Genomic DNA, 12,477 nt, shown 5'->3' with positions numbered 1-12,477 from the left:
GGCAAAGAATTTCAGAGATCGGGGCCAAGGCAGTTGAAGGCTCAGCCACCAACGATGGGACGAAGGGAGAGGAGTATTCACACTGTGGTGGGACCAGAGTGCGCGGTGGGTGGGAGGCTGGAGGAGATTGCAGAGATCAGTTCGGATGAGGCCTTGGAGAGACTTGAAGGCAAGAATGAGGATTTGAAATCTGATGAGTGGGGAGTCCGTGTGCCTATGTAGGCCAGTGAGCCAATGTAGGCCAGTGAGCCAATGTAGGCCAGTGAGGACAGTGGGGAGGTTGATGGGCGAGTGGGACTTGGCGAGACGCAAGACGTGAGCAGCAGAGTTAATAAGTGACACAGCAGAAGTTCAACCTGTGTTGGCCACATTTAGCTAAGGACACAATCAAAATCAGGGAAGCACTCAGAGGACGGTAATTGAAAATGGAAAAGATAAATTATTACAGTTTTCTGATGGGAAAACCATGTATTCCATTCTCTGGTAAGTGAAGTCCTGCAATCAAGTTGCAGCCAACACTGTGCGCCTTTTTTTTTGGAACATGGAATATCAGTTTTATTTACTGTAAGTTTTGACGCTACCTCATAATGCACCTCACCCAACAGCATAAAACAAACAAGGCAACTCACCATGGCAGTTTGAGAATTTGGGTTCAGTTTAAAAATAAATCTGGAAATAAAAAGCTGGTGTCAGTAAAAGTGACCGTGAAGCTGTTGGATTGTCGTAAAAACCCAAATGGTTCACTAATGTCTTTCAGGGAAGGAAAACATGGCATCCTTACCCGGTCTGACTTCCACTCCATCACCAAGACTGCCTACTTCCACCTCCGTAACATCACTCGTCTCCGTCCTTGCCTCAGCTCATCCATGCCTTTGTTACCTCTAGACTCGAAAATTCCAATGCTCTCCTGGATGGCCTCCCATCTTCCATCCTCCATAAACTTGAGCTCATCCAAAGTTCTGCTCCCCGTATCCTAACTCGCACCAAGTCCCATTCTCCCATCACCCCTGTGCTCGCTGACCTACATTGGCTCCCGGTCCCGGAATGCATCGATTTTAAAATTCTCATCCTTGTTTACAAATCCCTCAATGGCCTCGACCCTCCCTATCTCTGTAACCTCCTCCAGCCCTACAACCCTCCGAGATCTCTGCGCTCCTCCAATTCTTGCCTCTTGCGCATCCCCAATTTTCATCGCTCCACCATTGATGGCTGTGCCTTTAGCTGCCTAGGCTCTAAGCTCTGGAATTCCCTCCCTAAACCTCTCCGCCTCTCTACCTCTCTCTCCTTCTTTAAGACGCTCCTTAAATCTACCTCTTTGACTAAGCTTTTGGTTACCTATCCTAACACCTCTTTATGTGGCTCGGTGTCAAGTTTTTGTTGATAAATCGCACCTGTGAAGCACCTTGGGACGTTTTTACTATGTTAAAGGTGCTATACAAATGCAAGTTGTTGTTATTTGCGACTCCGGTCCCACACCAACGTCATTGACTCTTAACTGCCCTCCGGAAGCCACTCAGTTGTATCAATAGAAATGGGCAATAAATGCTGGCCTTGCCAGCGACACCCACATCCGGAGAATGATTTTTTTTTAAAAAGGCAGTGAGTGCTGATACGTGATCAGGGAAACTAGTTTGGAGGAATTACTGTACTTATTGCTATAAGGGAGCCGAATTAAGATGCATGACTGGAGTGACATGATGGCTGGAACATTCCGGCCTAACAAGGGTTTCAATGATGACAATTCATCTCCCTCACACTGTCAAGACCAGGAACTCTTTGCAAGTTAAGTCTCACTGACGATGTTACAAAACAACTGCAGGGAGTGGGGGGGGGAAATAAAAAGTTGTTCATCATAGTTCATAACATCAGTTGTGTTAAGAAAGAAGGAGCTTGTATTCCATTTGTGGGGGAAGACCAAAACTAGGGGCTATAGATATATGATAGCGACTAATAGGGAATTCAGGAGAAACTTCCTTACCCAGAGAGTGGTTAGAATATGGAACTCACTACCACAAGGAGTAGTTGAGGCGAATAACATAGATGCATTTAAGGGGAAACTCGATAAACACATGAGGGAGAAAGGAATAAAAGGATATGCTGATAGGATTAGAGGAGGAGAGGTGAGAAGAGGCTCACGTGGAGCATAAACACCGGCTTAGCCCAGTTGGGCTGAATGGCCTGTTTCTGTGCTGAAAATTCTATGTAATTCTATGTATTTACAGGATGGTTTATCACACCCTCAGAATGTACCAAAGCACTTCACACCCAATGAATTACTTTTCAAGTGTAGTCGTTTTCAAGTATGTGGCAGCCAATTTGCCCATAGCAAGGTCCTACAAACAGTAAAGAGATAAACATCCAGTTACACTGTTTTGGTGCTGCTGGTTGAGGGATGAATATTGGCCAGGACACATTGAGTGAATTCCATGCTTTTCTTCAAGAAGTACCAAGGAATCTTTTACATCCACCTGAACAGATCCAGCCTTGTTTTAATGCCTCATCCAACAGACGGCACCTCCAAAGGTGCAGCACTCCCTCAGTACTGTCTTTTTGGATCAAACGTTAGAGATCCCGACTGCCTACAGAGGTCAAAGGGCACCAGTCAAAGAAGAGCAGGGAGTTCTCCCCGTGTCCTAGTCAACATTCATTGCTCAACAAATTCCAAAGAACAAATTAACTGGTCATTTACCTCACTTGCTGTTTGTGGTTCAGTGCTGTGCACAAATTGGTTGCCACATTACCCTACCGAACAATAGTGACCACATTTCAAAAGTAATTCATTGGCTGCAAAGCACTTTGGGACATCCTGAGGACCTGAAAGGTGCTGTATAAATGTAAGTTTTTTCTTTCTCTTTTGAAATGTCAGCCTAGAGTATGTGCTCAAGTCTTGAACATAGGAACAGGAGTAGGTCATTCAGCCCCTCAAGCATATTCCGCCATTCAATTAGAGCATGGCTTGAGCCCACAACCTTCTGACTCAGAGGCAAGAGTGCTAATAGAAAGACTCATGTTCTAACTGTATCACAGCTACAAGGTATGTGGTCACTGGATAGTGATGAAATATGCTATCTATGCTCATGTATTTAGTTATTTGCTGTGCTACTGTAAAGTTCTGCTAATATTTATTGTGTCAGGCCTACTGTTTTTAAAGAATGTATAAATCAGACACCGCCCATGAGAAATCACAAGTAGTCGACTAGTCAGTATAGAGATTAGTCGCTAGTTTGCAAGGTAATTATGGATGAGACAGGCCATTTGATCAATCTTAATCCACCCATCTAAAAAGACTCTAAGATCATCCCAATGATGCATCCCATTGTTTCTCATATGATTCCAGGTATTTTTTCCTCCCACTACTCTATCTGGAGTTCCATTTCGTGTATTAATCACCCTTTGTGTGAAGAAGAATTCCCTAATATCAAACGCAAAATTACCTTTTACTAGTTTGAACCCATGTCCCCTTGTCCTACTCTTGCAATAGTCGATGAAAGAAAATAAATGACATTTGATTCACAACCATTTATCCACTGATAAACATAATTTATTAATTTTGACATTTGTTTGGGGTACTTAATGGAAACTAAAAATTACTCAAACCAACCAACCTGGAGATCTTATGTTAAGCCAGACAGCAAGAAAGAGCAGAAAGCAGGCATTAAAAGAAAGATGAGATTTCCCGTCTGCATTAGCAATCTGCCTGCTCCTTAGATGGTCCTACTATGTGTTTGTTTTGACTGTCAGAGTGGTTTATTGACAGGGAAATCCAGTATCAACTGTCTCTTTCCCCACCATCAAACACTCCTCATTAAGGTTAATAGTGTTTGGCCTGTGTTGGTCCTTTAGCAGAGTTTTGAGTGCGTCACGATGGTGATTCTGCACACGACAATAAATATCACAGTGCAAAACGACTCCAACAGTAAACTTTATCCAAGGATCAAAAACACGATCCTCAAATACTCCTGAAAACACAATTCAGGCATGAGGAGCACAAGATGCTTTGTAATTCTAACAATGTCTTTGTTTAACAACCCTTTCATTAACTCGTGTTCAGTCAAATGGGGCCATGGTTAGTCTTAATGATAAAACATTTATTGAACCAAAATGATTAAAAAGATGTGAGTAATGATACAGTCAACAAGACTTGATCAGGAATCATCCCAGGCAGAATAGGAATTGATGACTTAACAATGAATTTGCATTTATTTAGCACCTTATCATACCTGCAGGACATCCCAGAACATTCACAAACAATGCATTACTTTTAACGTGAAGTCGCTATTGCTATGTAGGCAAACCATTAAAAACTCATCCCCAAAGAAATGGATTTCTTCTATATGCTATACTATATACAAGTGCTTGGACACATTATAATAGGAACTCACATTGAATTCACTAAAACTGTCAATTTTCTGCTTGGATTTAGTAAATATGCTGCGCTCATTCTAAAAGAACTTGCATTTATATGTGCCTTCAACTTGGTAAAACATCCCAAGGCGCTTCACAGGAGGTTATCAGGCAAAGGAGCGTATCAGACAAAATTTGACACCAAGCCACATAGGGAGATATTAAGACAAATGGCCAAAAGCTTGGTCAAAGAGATAGGCTTTAAGGAGCATCTTAACGGAAGAGAGAGGTAGAGAGGTGGTCAGGTTTGGGGAGGGAATTCCAAAGTTAAATGCCCAGACAGCTGAAGGCACAGCCGCCAATGGTGGGGCGAAGGAAATTGGGGATGCCCAAGAAGCCAGAATTGGAGGAACACGGTGTTCTCGGAGGGTTGTAGGGCTGGAGGAGGTTACAGAGATACTAACACAGCACATCCATAATGCGCCCAAATGCAGTCTTGTTCACTTAGAAATTTCACTCTGCATCAGACCTTGAAACTCTCACGGACCAACAATAGACACTTTTATATTGGCAGCTCTACTATCGTCTGCATAGGATCGTGTAAAACCCACCACCCCCTACACAGGGACTCTACATTCTCCACTGTGTCACTCACAAAGAATACTGGCCAGATTTGTAGCTCTGCTATGTCTGGTTCTGGCCTTGTAGGAGCTGAGCTACTGGTATCACTTGTTCTGATAGTAAACCAGGCCATGCTCCGAAGCCAATTCCAGTTACTGCCAGGAACAGCCAAACAAAGAAATGAAAAGTACTCACAGACAATGTCCCCCCTCCCCACCATCCCAACTCCCCCACATGTGGCAAGCTCCCTTTGATTTCTCACAAGCTGTACACAGGCTGAATTTTTAAAGTATTAACTTGATCGAGACTTGCAAACAATTGCAGTCATCCGTGCATAATCTTGCATGTGCACAGTTGGCTCAATGTTGCCACCAGTTCTCTGAACCTGTGCCTGCAATTTAAACACAGGATCGAGAATTAAAGCATTATTCTTTTTAAAAAAGAAAAACTAATGGTAACAATGGAGAATAGATCCTCTTCGAAAGGCAACTTTTTTGTTTCTATTTCAGTCGCTGCTGCATACAACTCAAAACCTGCCTTCTTCTAAATCAGCTGCAGTGACAAGTGCCACAGTGACCCTATCAACTATTCTGTGCCAGCGCTACGATGATAGAATTCTTTTTTAATCCAGTTGTCTGTTGGTTATCCTGAATCTCCAAAGTCTTTCTGTTGCTAGGTTGAACTGTCCAAGTATATGTGTAAAGTAAATGCTTACTCACTGCAAAGAGAGCGCACGTTACCGACAAGAAGGATTGACACTGGGGCTTTAGGTTGCCAGCTCTGGTAGGATGTATTCCTGGAAGTTTCGTTACATGACCTCCTGTCTCCGACTGACCCGCCCAGTCAAATAGACTTTTCCCCCCAATATTTTTAGATCTAATAAATAAAAATTAAAAGAAGATACAATTTCTTTTTAATACCCCAATGATTTTTCTCCCGGATTTGCAAACAGCAGTGTCCAGGAGGTCAATCTTTAATTCCTGGAGACTCCAGGACACTCCTGGAGGGTTGGCAACGCTACTGGGACCCTAAGTCAGAGCTGTACAAACGTGTCTCTATGGGGCGACCCCCAGAGAAATATGGGCACACTTCCAGAGAATCCCTGAAAAAAAGTGACACATTCCTGAGGAACCCTCTGTTCTAACTTCCCAGTGTTAGTTACCCAAAGGAAAACCGTGCTCTCACTGCAGAAAAACATTTCTATTAGTGTGCCAGACAGTAATAAACATGCCAGTACATCAACAATTACAAAATTCTCATGATAGATGAACACAATCCAATGTCCTGGCAGACCCATAGGTCCCAAGATCCCTTCCCAGTTGGAAAACCCAGACAAAGGTAAAAAAAAATTAAATTAAAAAGTCTACACATCGTTTCTTTCAGGGGGAAAACACTATTTAAAAATTGCTCTAAAATCATAATTAATGCATCAAAAAAAAGAAATAATTAAATGATGAATCCAAGTCTAATTACTAGATGAGCTCCAAGTAGTCTAGATGTATCCTGCCTACATATTATTTCAAGCTCGCTTCTGTTCTGTTTGACGGACCTTGAATTGGTACACCAATGAAATTATGACTGTAAGAAACTGAAAACAATCGTCATCCTTTCATAAACAGATTATGCCAACATGATTACAAATTCGATTAAACCGGCTAATGAAACCTTTTCCTGTTTCCTCTACCTGAATGTTCAACACGCCACAGAAGGCTTCGCAAGGAAGATCAGTTCAACAGAGGTAGGACTGGAGATCTGCTAAACGGAGGAGGGAAAATATTACTGTTATAGGACTGGGAAGAAAAATATGAATTAGAGCCAAAAACATTGTGCATGGGAAAACGTTCAAGGACCACTCCTTATCACCGCGCACATTTAAAAAATGAGCACAATAATCACACGGATGCATTTAAGGGGAAATTAGATAAACACAGGAGGGGAAAAAGGAATAGAAGGAATATGTTGATGGGGTGAGATGAAGTAAGGTGGGAGGAGGCTCATGTGGAGCATAAACACCGGCGAATAAACACCGGCCTAAACCTGTTGGGCCGAATGGTCTCTTTCTGTGCTGTATGGTCTATGTAATTCTATGCAAAGATGTTAATTATTGCACAGGGGGCAAGCAAACATCAAAATTATGAATAATTATTGGTTGCAAAATATGAGATCATTAAACATCACTGAAGAATTCAAACATAATTTTTTTATATCATGCACAGGTTCTTTATCTCACTGTATTTTCCAAAAATGACATCTCTGTACATTATGTCTGAAAGTGCAGATTTTTTTAAACCCCTATAATTCCAATGTAAGTATGCACGTTGTTTACCAACATGTACAAAATTAATACCAAATAAGGTATTTTTTTTTTTTTTTACAGGATTTTTTCCTAACCCTTGCAGGATTCTGCACTGTCGCACTCGATGGACAGAGTGGCCTATCGAGCACAGGGCACTGCACGTTAACAATCCGGTGGACCAGCCTTCAGAGGACTCAAGCGATTCTGAATGAGCAGACAAGCTATCGCGCTAATCTCCCCTGCAACTGCATGATCAGCACTGTGATTCCAGGGATGGCAGGACTGACGTAGGAGGAGAGATTGGGTCGACTAGGCCTATGTTCACTAGAGTTTAGAAGAATGAGAGGTGATCTCATCGAAACATATAAAATTCTAACAGGACTGGACAGACTAGATGCAGGGAGGATGTTCCCGATGGCTGGGGAGTCCAGAACCAGGGGTCACAGTCTCAGGATACGGGGTATGCCATTTAGGACCGAGATGAGGAGAAATTTCTTCACTCAGAGGGTGGTGAACCTGTGGAATTCTCTACCACAGAAGGCAGTGGAGGCCAAGTCATTAGATGTATTCAAGAAGGAGACAGATATATTTCTTAATGCTAAAGGGATCAAGGGATATGGGGAAAAAGCGGGAACAGGGTACTGAGTTAGACGATCAGCCATGATCATTTTGAATGGCGGAGCAGGCCCGAAGGGCCGAATGGCCGACTCTTGCTCCCATTTTCTATGTTTCTATGTGAATCTGGAGTCAGCAGACTGCAGTTTCATTGATAGTTTAAATGTATCTGCTGAATGCCTTCTCCTGCATCCTCCAGGTGACTAATAGACCAGAATCTGTCCAATGTGGCTGATATGACCCTGTACACTTGTACTAGACTGGCCAACTTGTGTGACACTGTCCAGGAGTAGCTCTGTGAAGGATTATGTCGCAGGTGCAAAATCTTCCAGCATAACCATTGATACTTTGTATTTCAAAAACTTTGGCAACTTAGTTAGCTTTTTACTTTGTATTTCAAAAAACTGAATTCCTGCTATAATTACCCAGGCCCTTTCACAGCCTTGTGTTGTACACACTGTTGTTCTCTAATTTTCTACTTCAGTAAAATTTAACAATTCAGTCCAAGTGAAACATGGCCTGTGTTGTGCTTTTACTGTCATCATTATTTTACCTCTCCTCTTCTCCCCTTTAACTTCTCTCCACTCTCTTCTCGTCTCCTGATCTCTCTCCACCTCCCACCCCATCTCTCGCCACGGTATCTCTATCACCCTCCTATTTTTCTCTCTCTCTCTCCCTCCCTCCCTCCCTCTCCCCTCCTCCCTCTCCCCTCCTCCCTCTCCCCTCCTCCCTCTCCCCTCCTCCCTCTCCCCTCCTCCCTCTCCCCTCCTCCCTCTCCCCTCCTCCCTCTCCCCTCCTCCCTCTCCCCTCCTCCCTCTACTCCACTCTGCCTGCCTGCCTGCCTCCCTCCCTCTATCCGTCCGTCCCTTCTCTCTCTCTCTCTCTCTCTCTCCCTCCCTCCGTCCCCTTCTCCCTCTCTACCCCCGCCCCCTTCTCTCTCTCTCTCGCTCCCCAGGCCCCCTTCTCTCTCTCTCTCTCTCCGCCCCCTTCTATCTCTCTCTCTCTCTCTCTCTCTCTCCCTCCCTCCCTCTCTCTCCCTCTCCCCCTCCTCTCTCTCTCTCCCCCGCCCCCTTCTCTCTCTCTCTCTCTCTCTCTCCCCCCCGCCCCCTTCTTTCCCTCTCTCTCTCTCCCTCCCTCCCTCCCCCTTCTCTCCCTCTCTCTCCCTCCTCTCTCTCTCCCCGCCCCCTTCTCTCTCTCTCCCGCCCCCTTCTCTCCCGCCCCCTTCTCTCCCTCTCTCCCGCCCCCTTCTCTCCCTCTCTCCCGCCCCCTTCTCTCCCTCTCTCCCGCCCCCTTCTCTCCCTCTCTCTCTCTCTCTCCCCCCACCCCCTTCTCTCTCTCTCTCTCTCTCCCTCCCCCTTCTCTCCCTCCCCCCTTCTCTCCCTCTCTCCCTCCCCATTCTCTCTCTCCCTCCCCATTCTCTCTCTCCCTCCCCATTCTCTCTCTCCCTCCCCATTCTCTCTCTCCCTCCCCATTCTCTCTCTCCCTCCCCATTCTCTCTCTCCCTCCCCATTCTCTCTCTCCCTCCCCATTCTCTCTCTCCCTCCCCATTCTCTCTCTCTCTCCCTCCCCATTCTCTCTCTCCCTCCCCCCCCATTCTCTCTCTCCCTCCCTCCCTCCCCCCCCATTCTCTCTCTCCCTCCCTCCCTCCCCCCCCATTCTCTCTCTCCCTCCCTCCCTCCCCCCCCATTCTCTCTCTCCCTCCCTCCCTCCCCCCCCATTCTCTCTCTCCCTCCCTCCCCCCCCATTCTCTCTCTCCCTCCCTCCCTCCCCCCCCCATTCTCTCTCTCCCTCCCTCCCTCCCCCCCCAATTCTCTCTCTCCCTCCCTCCCTCCCCCCCCATTCTCTCTCTCCCTCCCTCCCCCCCCCATTCTCTCTCTCTCCCTCCCCATTCTCTCTCTCCCTCCCCATTCTCTCTCTCCCTCCCTCCCTCCCCATTCTCTCTCTCCCTCCCTCCATCCCCATTCTCTCTCTCCCTCCCTCCCTCCCCATTCTCTCTCTCCCTCCCTCCCTCCCTCCCCATTCTCTCTCTCTCCCTCCCCATTCTCTCTCCCTCCCCATTCTCTCTCTCCCTCCCCCCCCCATTCTCTCTCTCCCTCCCTCCCTCCCCCCCCATTCTCTCTCTCCCTCCCTCCCTCCCCCCCCATTCTCTCTCTCCCTCCCTCCCTCCCCCCCCATTCTCTCTCTCCCTCCCTCCCTCCCCCCCCATTCTCTCTCTCCCTCCCTCCCTCCCCCCCCATTCTCTCTCTCCCTCCCTCCCTCCCCCCCCATTCTCTCTCTCCCTCCCTCCCTCCCCCCCCATTCTCTCTCTCCCTCCCTACCCCCCCATTCTCTCTCTCCCTCCCTCCCCCCCCATTCTCTCTCTCCCTCCCTCCCCCCCCATTCTCTCTCTCCCTCCCTCCCTCCCCCCCCATTCTCTCTCTCCCTCCCTCCCTCCCCCCCCATTCTCTCTCTCCCTCCCTCCCCCCCCATTCTCTCTCTCCCTCCCTCCCCCCCCCATTCTCTCTCTCTCTCCCTCCCCATTCTCTCTCTCCCTCCCTCCCCATTCTCTCTCTCCCTCCCCATTCTCTCTCTCCCTCCCTCCCTCCCCATTCTCTCTCTCTCCCTCCCTCCCTCCCCATTCTCTCTCTCTCCCTCCCCATTCTCTCTCTCTCCCTCCCCATTCTCTCTCTCCCTCCCCATTCTCTCTCTCCCTCCCCATTCTCTCTCTCCCTCCCCATTCTCTCTCTCCCTCCCCATTCTCTCTCTCCCTCCCCATTCTCTCTCTCCCTCCCCATTCTCTCTCCCCCTTCTCTCTCTCTCCCGCCCCCTTCTCTCCCGCCCCCTTCTCTCCCTCTCTCCCCGCCCCTTCTCTCCCTCTCTCCCGCCCCCTTCTCTCCCTCTCTCCCGCCCCCTTCTCTCCCTCTCTCCCGCCCCTTCTCTCCCTCTCTCTCCCTCTCTCTCCCCCCGCCCCCTTCTCTCTCTCTCTCTCTCTCCCTCCCCCTTCTCTCCCTCCCCCTTCTCTCCCTCTCTCCCTCTCTCCCTCTCCATTCCCTCCCTCCCCCCCCATTCTCTCTCTCCCTCCCCATTCTCTCTCTCCCTCCCTCCCTCCCTCCCCATTCTCTCTCTCCCTCCCTCCCTCCCCCCCCCATTCTCTCTCTCCCTCCCTCCCTCCCCCCCCATTCTCTCTCTCCCTCCCTCCCTCCCCCCCCATTCTCTCTCTCCCTCCCTCCCTCCCCCCCCATTCTCTCTCTCCCTCCCTCCCCCCCCCATTCTCTCTCTCCCTCCCCCCCTCCCCCCCCATTCTCTCTCTCCCTCCCTCCCTCCCCATTCTCTCTCTCCCTCCCTCCCTCCCTCCCCCCCCATTCTCTCCCTCCCTCCCTCCCTCCCCCCCCATTCTCTCTCTCCCTCCCTCCCTCCCCCCCCATTCTCTCTCTCCCTCCCTCCCTCCCCCCCCATTCTCTCTCTCCCTCCCTCCCCCCCCATTCTCTCTCTCCCTCCCTCCCTCCCCCCCATTCTCTCTCTCTCTCCCTCCCCATTCTCTCTCTCCCTCCCTCCCCATTCTCTCTCTCCCTCCCTCCCTCCCCATTCTCTCTCTCCCTCCCTCCCTCCCTCCCCATCTCTCTCTCCCTCCCTCCCTCCCCATTCTCTCTCTCCCTCCCTCCCTCCCCATTCTCTCTCTCCCTCCCCATTCTCTCTCTCCCTCCCCATTCTCTCTCTCTCCCTCCCCATTCTCTCTCTCTCCCTCCCCATTCTCTCTCTCTCCCTCCCCATTCTCTCCCTCCCTCCCCATTCTCTCCCTCCCTCCCCATTCTCTCCCTCCCTCCCCATTCTCTCCCTCCCTCCCCATTCTCTCCCTCCTCCCCATTCTCTCCCTCCCTCCCCATTCTCTCCCTCCCTCCCCATTCTCTCCCTCCCTCCCCATTCTCTCCCTCCCTCCCCCATTCTCTCCCTCCCTCCCCATTCTCTCCCTCCCTCCCCATTCTCTCCCTCCCTCCCCATTCTCTCCCTCCCTCCCCATTCTCTCCCTCCCTCCCCATTCTCTCTCTCCCTCCCCATTCTCTCTCTCCCTCCCCATTCTCTCTCTCCCTCCCCATTCTCTCTCTCCCTCCCCATTCTCTCTCTCCCTCCCCATTCTCTCCCTCCCTCCCCATTCTCTCCCTCCCTCCCTCCCCATTCTCTCTCTCCCTCCCTCCCTCCCCATTCTCTCTCTCCCTCCTCCCTCCCCATTCTCTCTCTCCCTCCCTCCCTCCCCATTCTCTCTCTCCCTCCCTCCCTCCCCATTCTCTCTCTCCCTCCCTCCCTCCCCCATTCTCTCTCTCCCTCCCTCCCTCCCCATTCTCTCTCTCCCTCTCTCCCTCCCCATTCCCTCTCCCTCCCCATTCTCTCTCCCTCCCCATTCTCTCTCCCTCCCCATTCTCTCTCCCTCCCCATTCTCTCTCCCTCCCCATTCTCTCTCCCTCCCCATTCTCTCTCCCTCCCCATTCTCTCTCCCTCCCCATTCTCTCTCTCTCCCCATTCTCTCTCTCTCCCCATTCTCTCTCTCTCCCCATTCTCTCTCTCTCCCCATTCTCTCTCTCTCCCCATTCTCTCTCTCTCCCCATTCTCTCTCTCTCCCTCCCCAA

The 12,477-nt window shown here is 49.2% G+C and overlaps 1 protein-coding gene across 2 annotated transcripts in view; it reads right to left on the bottom strand.

The window, feature by feature from the left end:
* The window catches only part of LOC137328065 (uncharacterized), a 138,900-nt gene that overhangs the window by 118,700 nt on the left and 7,723 nt on the right, over positions 1-12,477 (bottom strand). Inside the window, exon 2 of one of the 2 annotated variants that reach the window (XM_067994191.1) lies at positions 6,650-6,720. The gene's annotated coding sequence lies outside the window, so the exon portion shown is untranslated. The remainder of the gene's footprint in view (positions 1-6,649; positions 6,721-12,477) is intronic. The other variant, XM_067994192.1, reaches the window with a different exon arrangement.

The sequence above is a fragment of the Heptranchias perlo genome, chromosome 12 (genome assembly GCF_035084215.1).
Source record: "Heptranchias perlo isolate sHepPer1 chromosome 12, sHepPer1.hap1, whole genome shotgun sequence".
In the NCBI taxonomy this organism is placed as follows: domain Eukaryota; kingdom Metazoa; phylum Chordata; class Chondrichthyes; order Hexanchiformes; family Hexanchidae; genus Heptranchias; species Heptranchias perlo.
The sequence above is the reverse complement of the archived record's forward strand: the minus strand, read 5'-3'. Positions and strand labels throughout refer to the sequence as shown.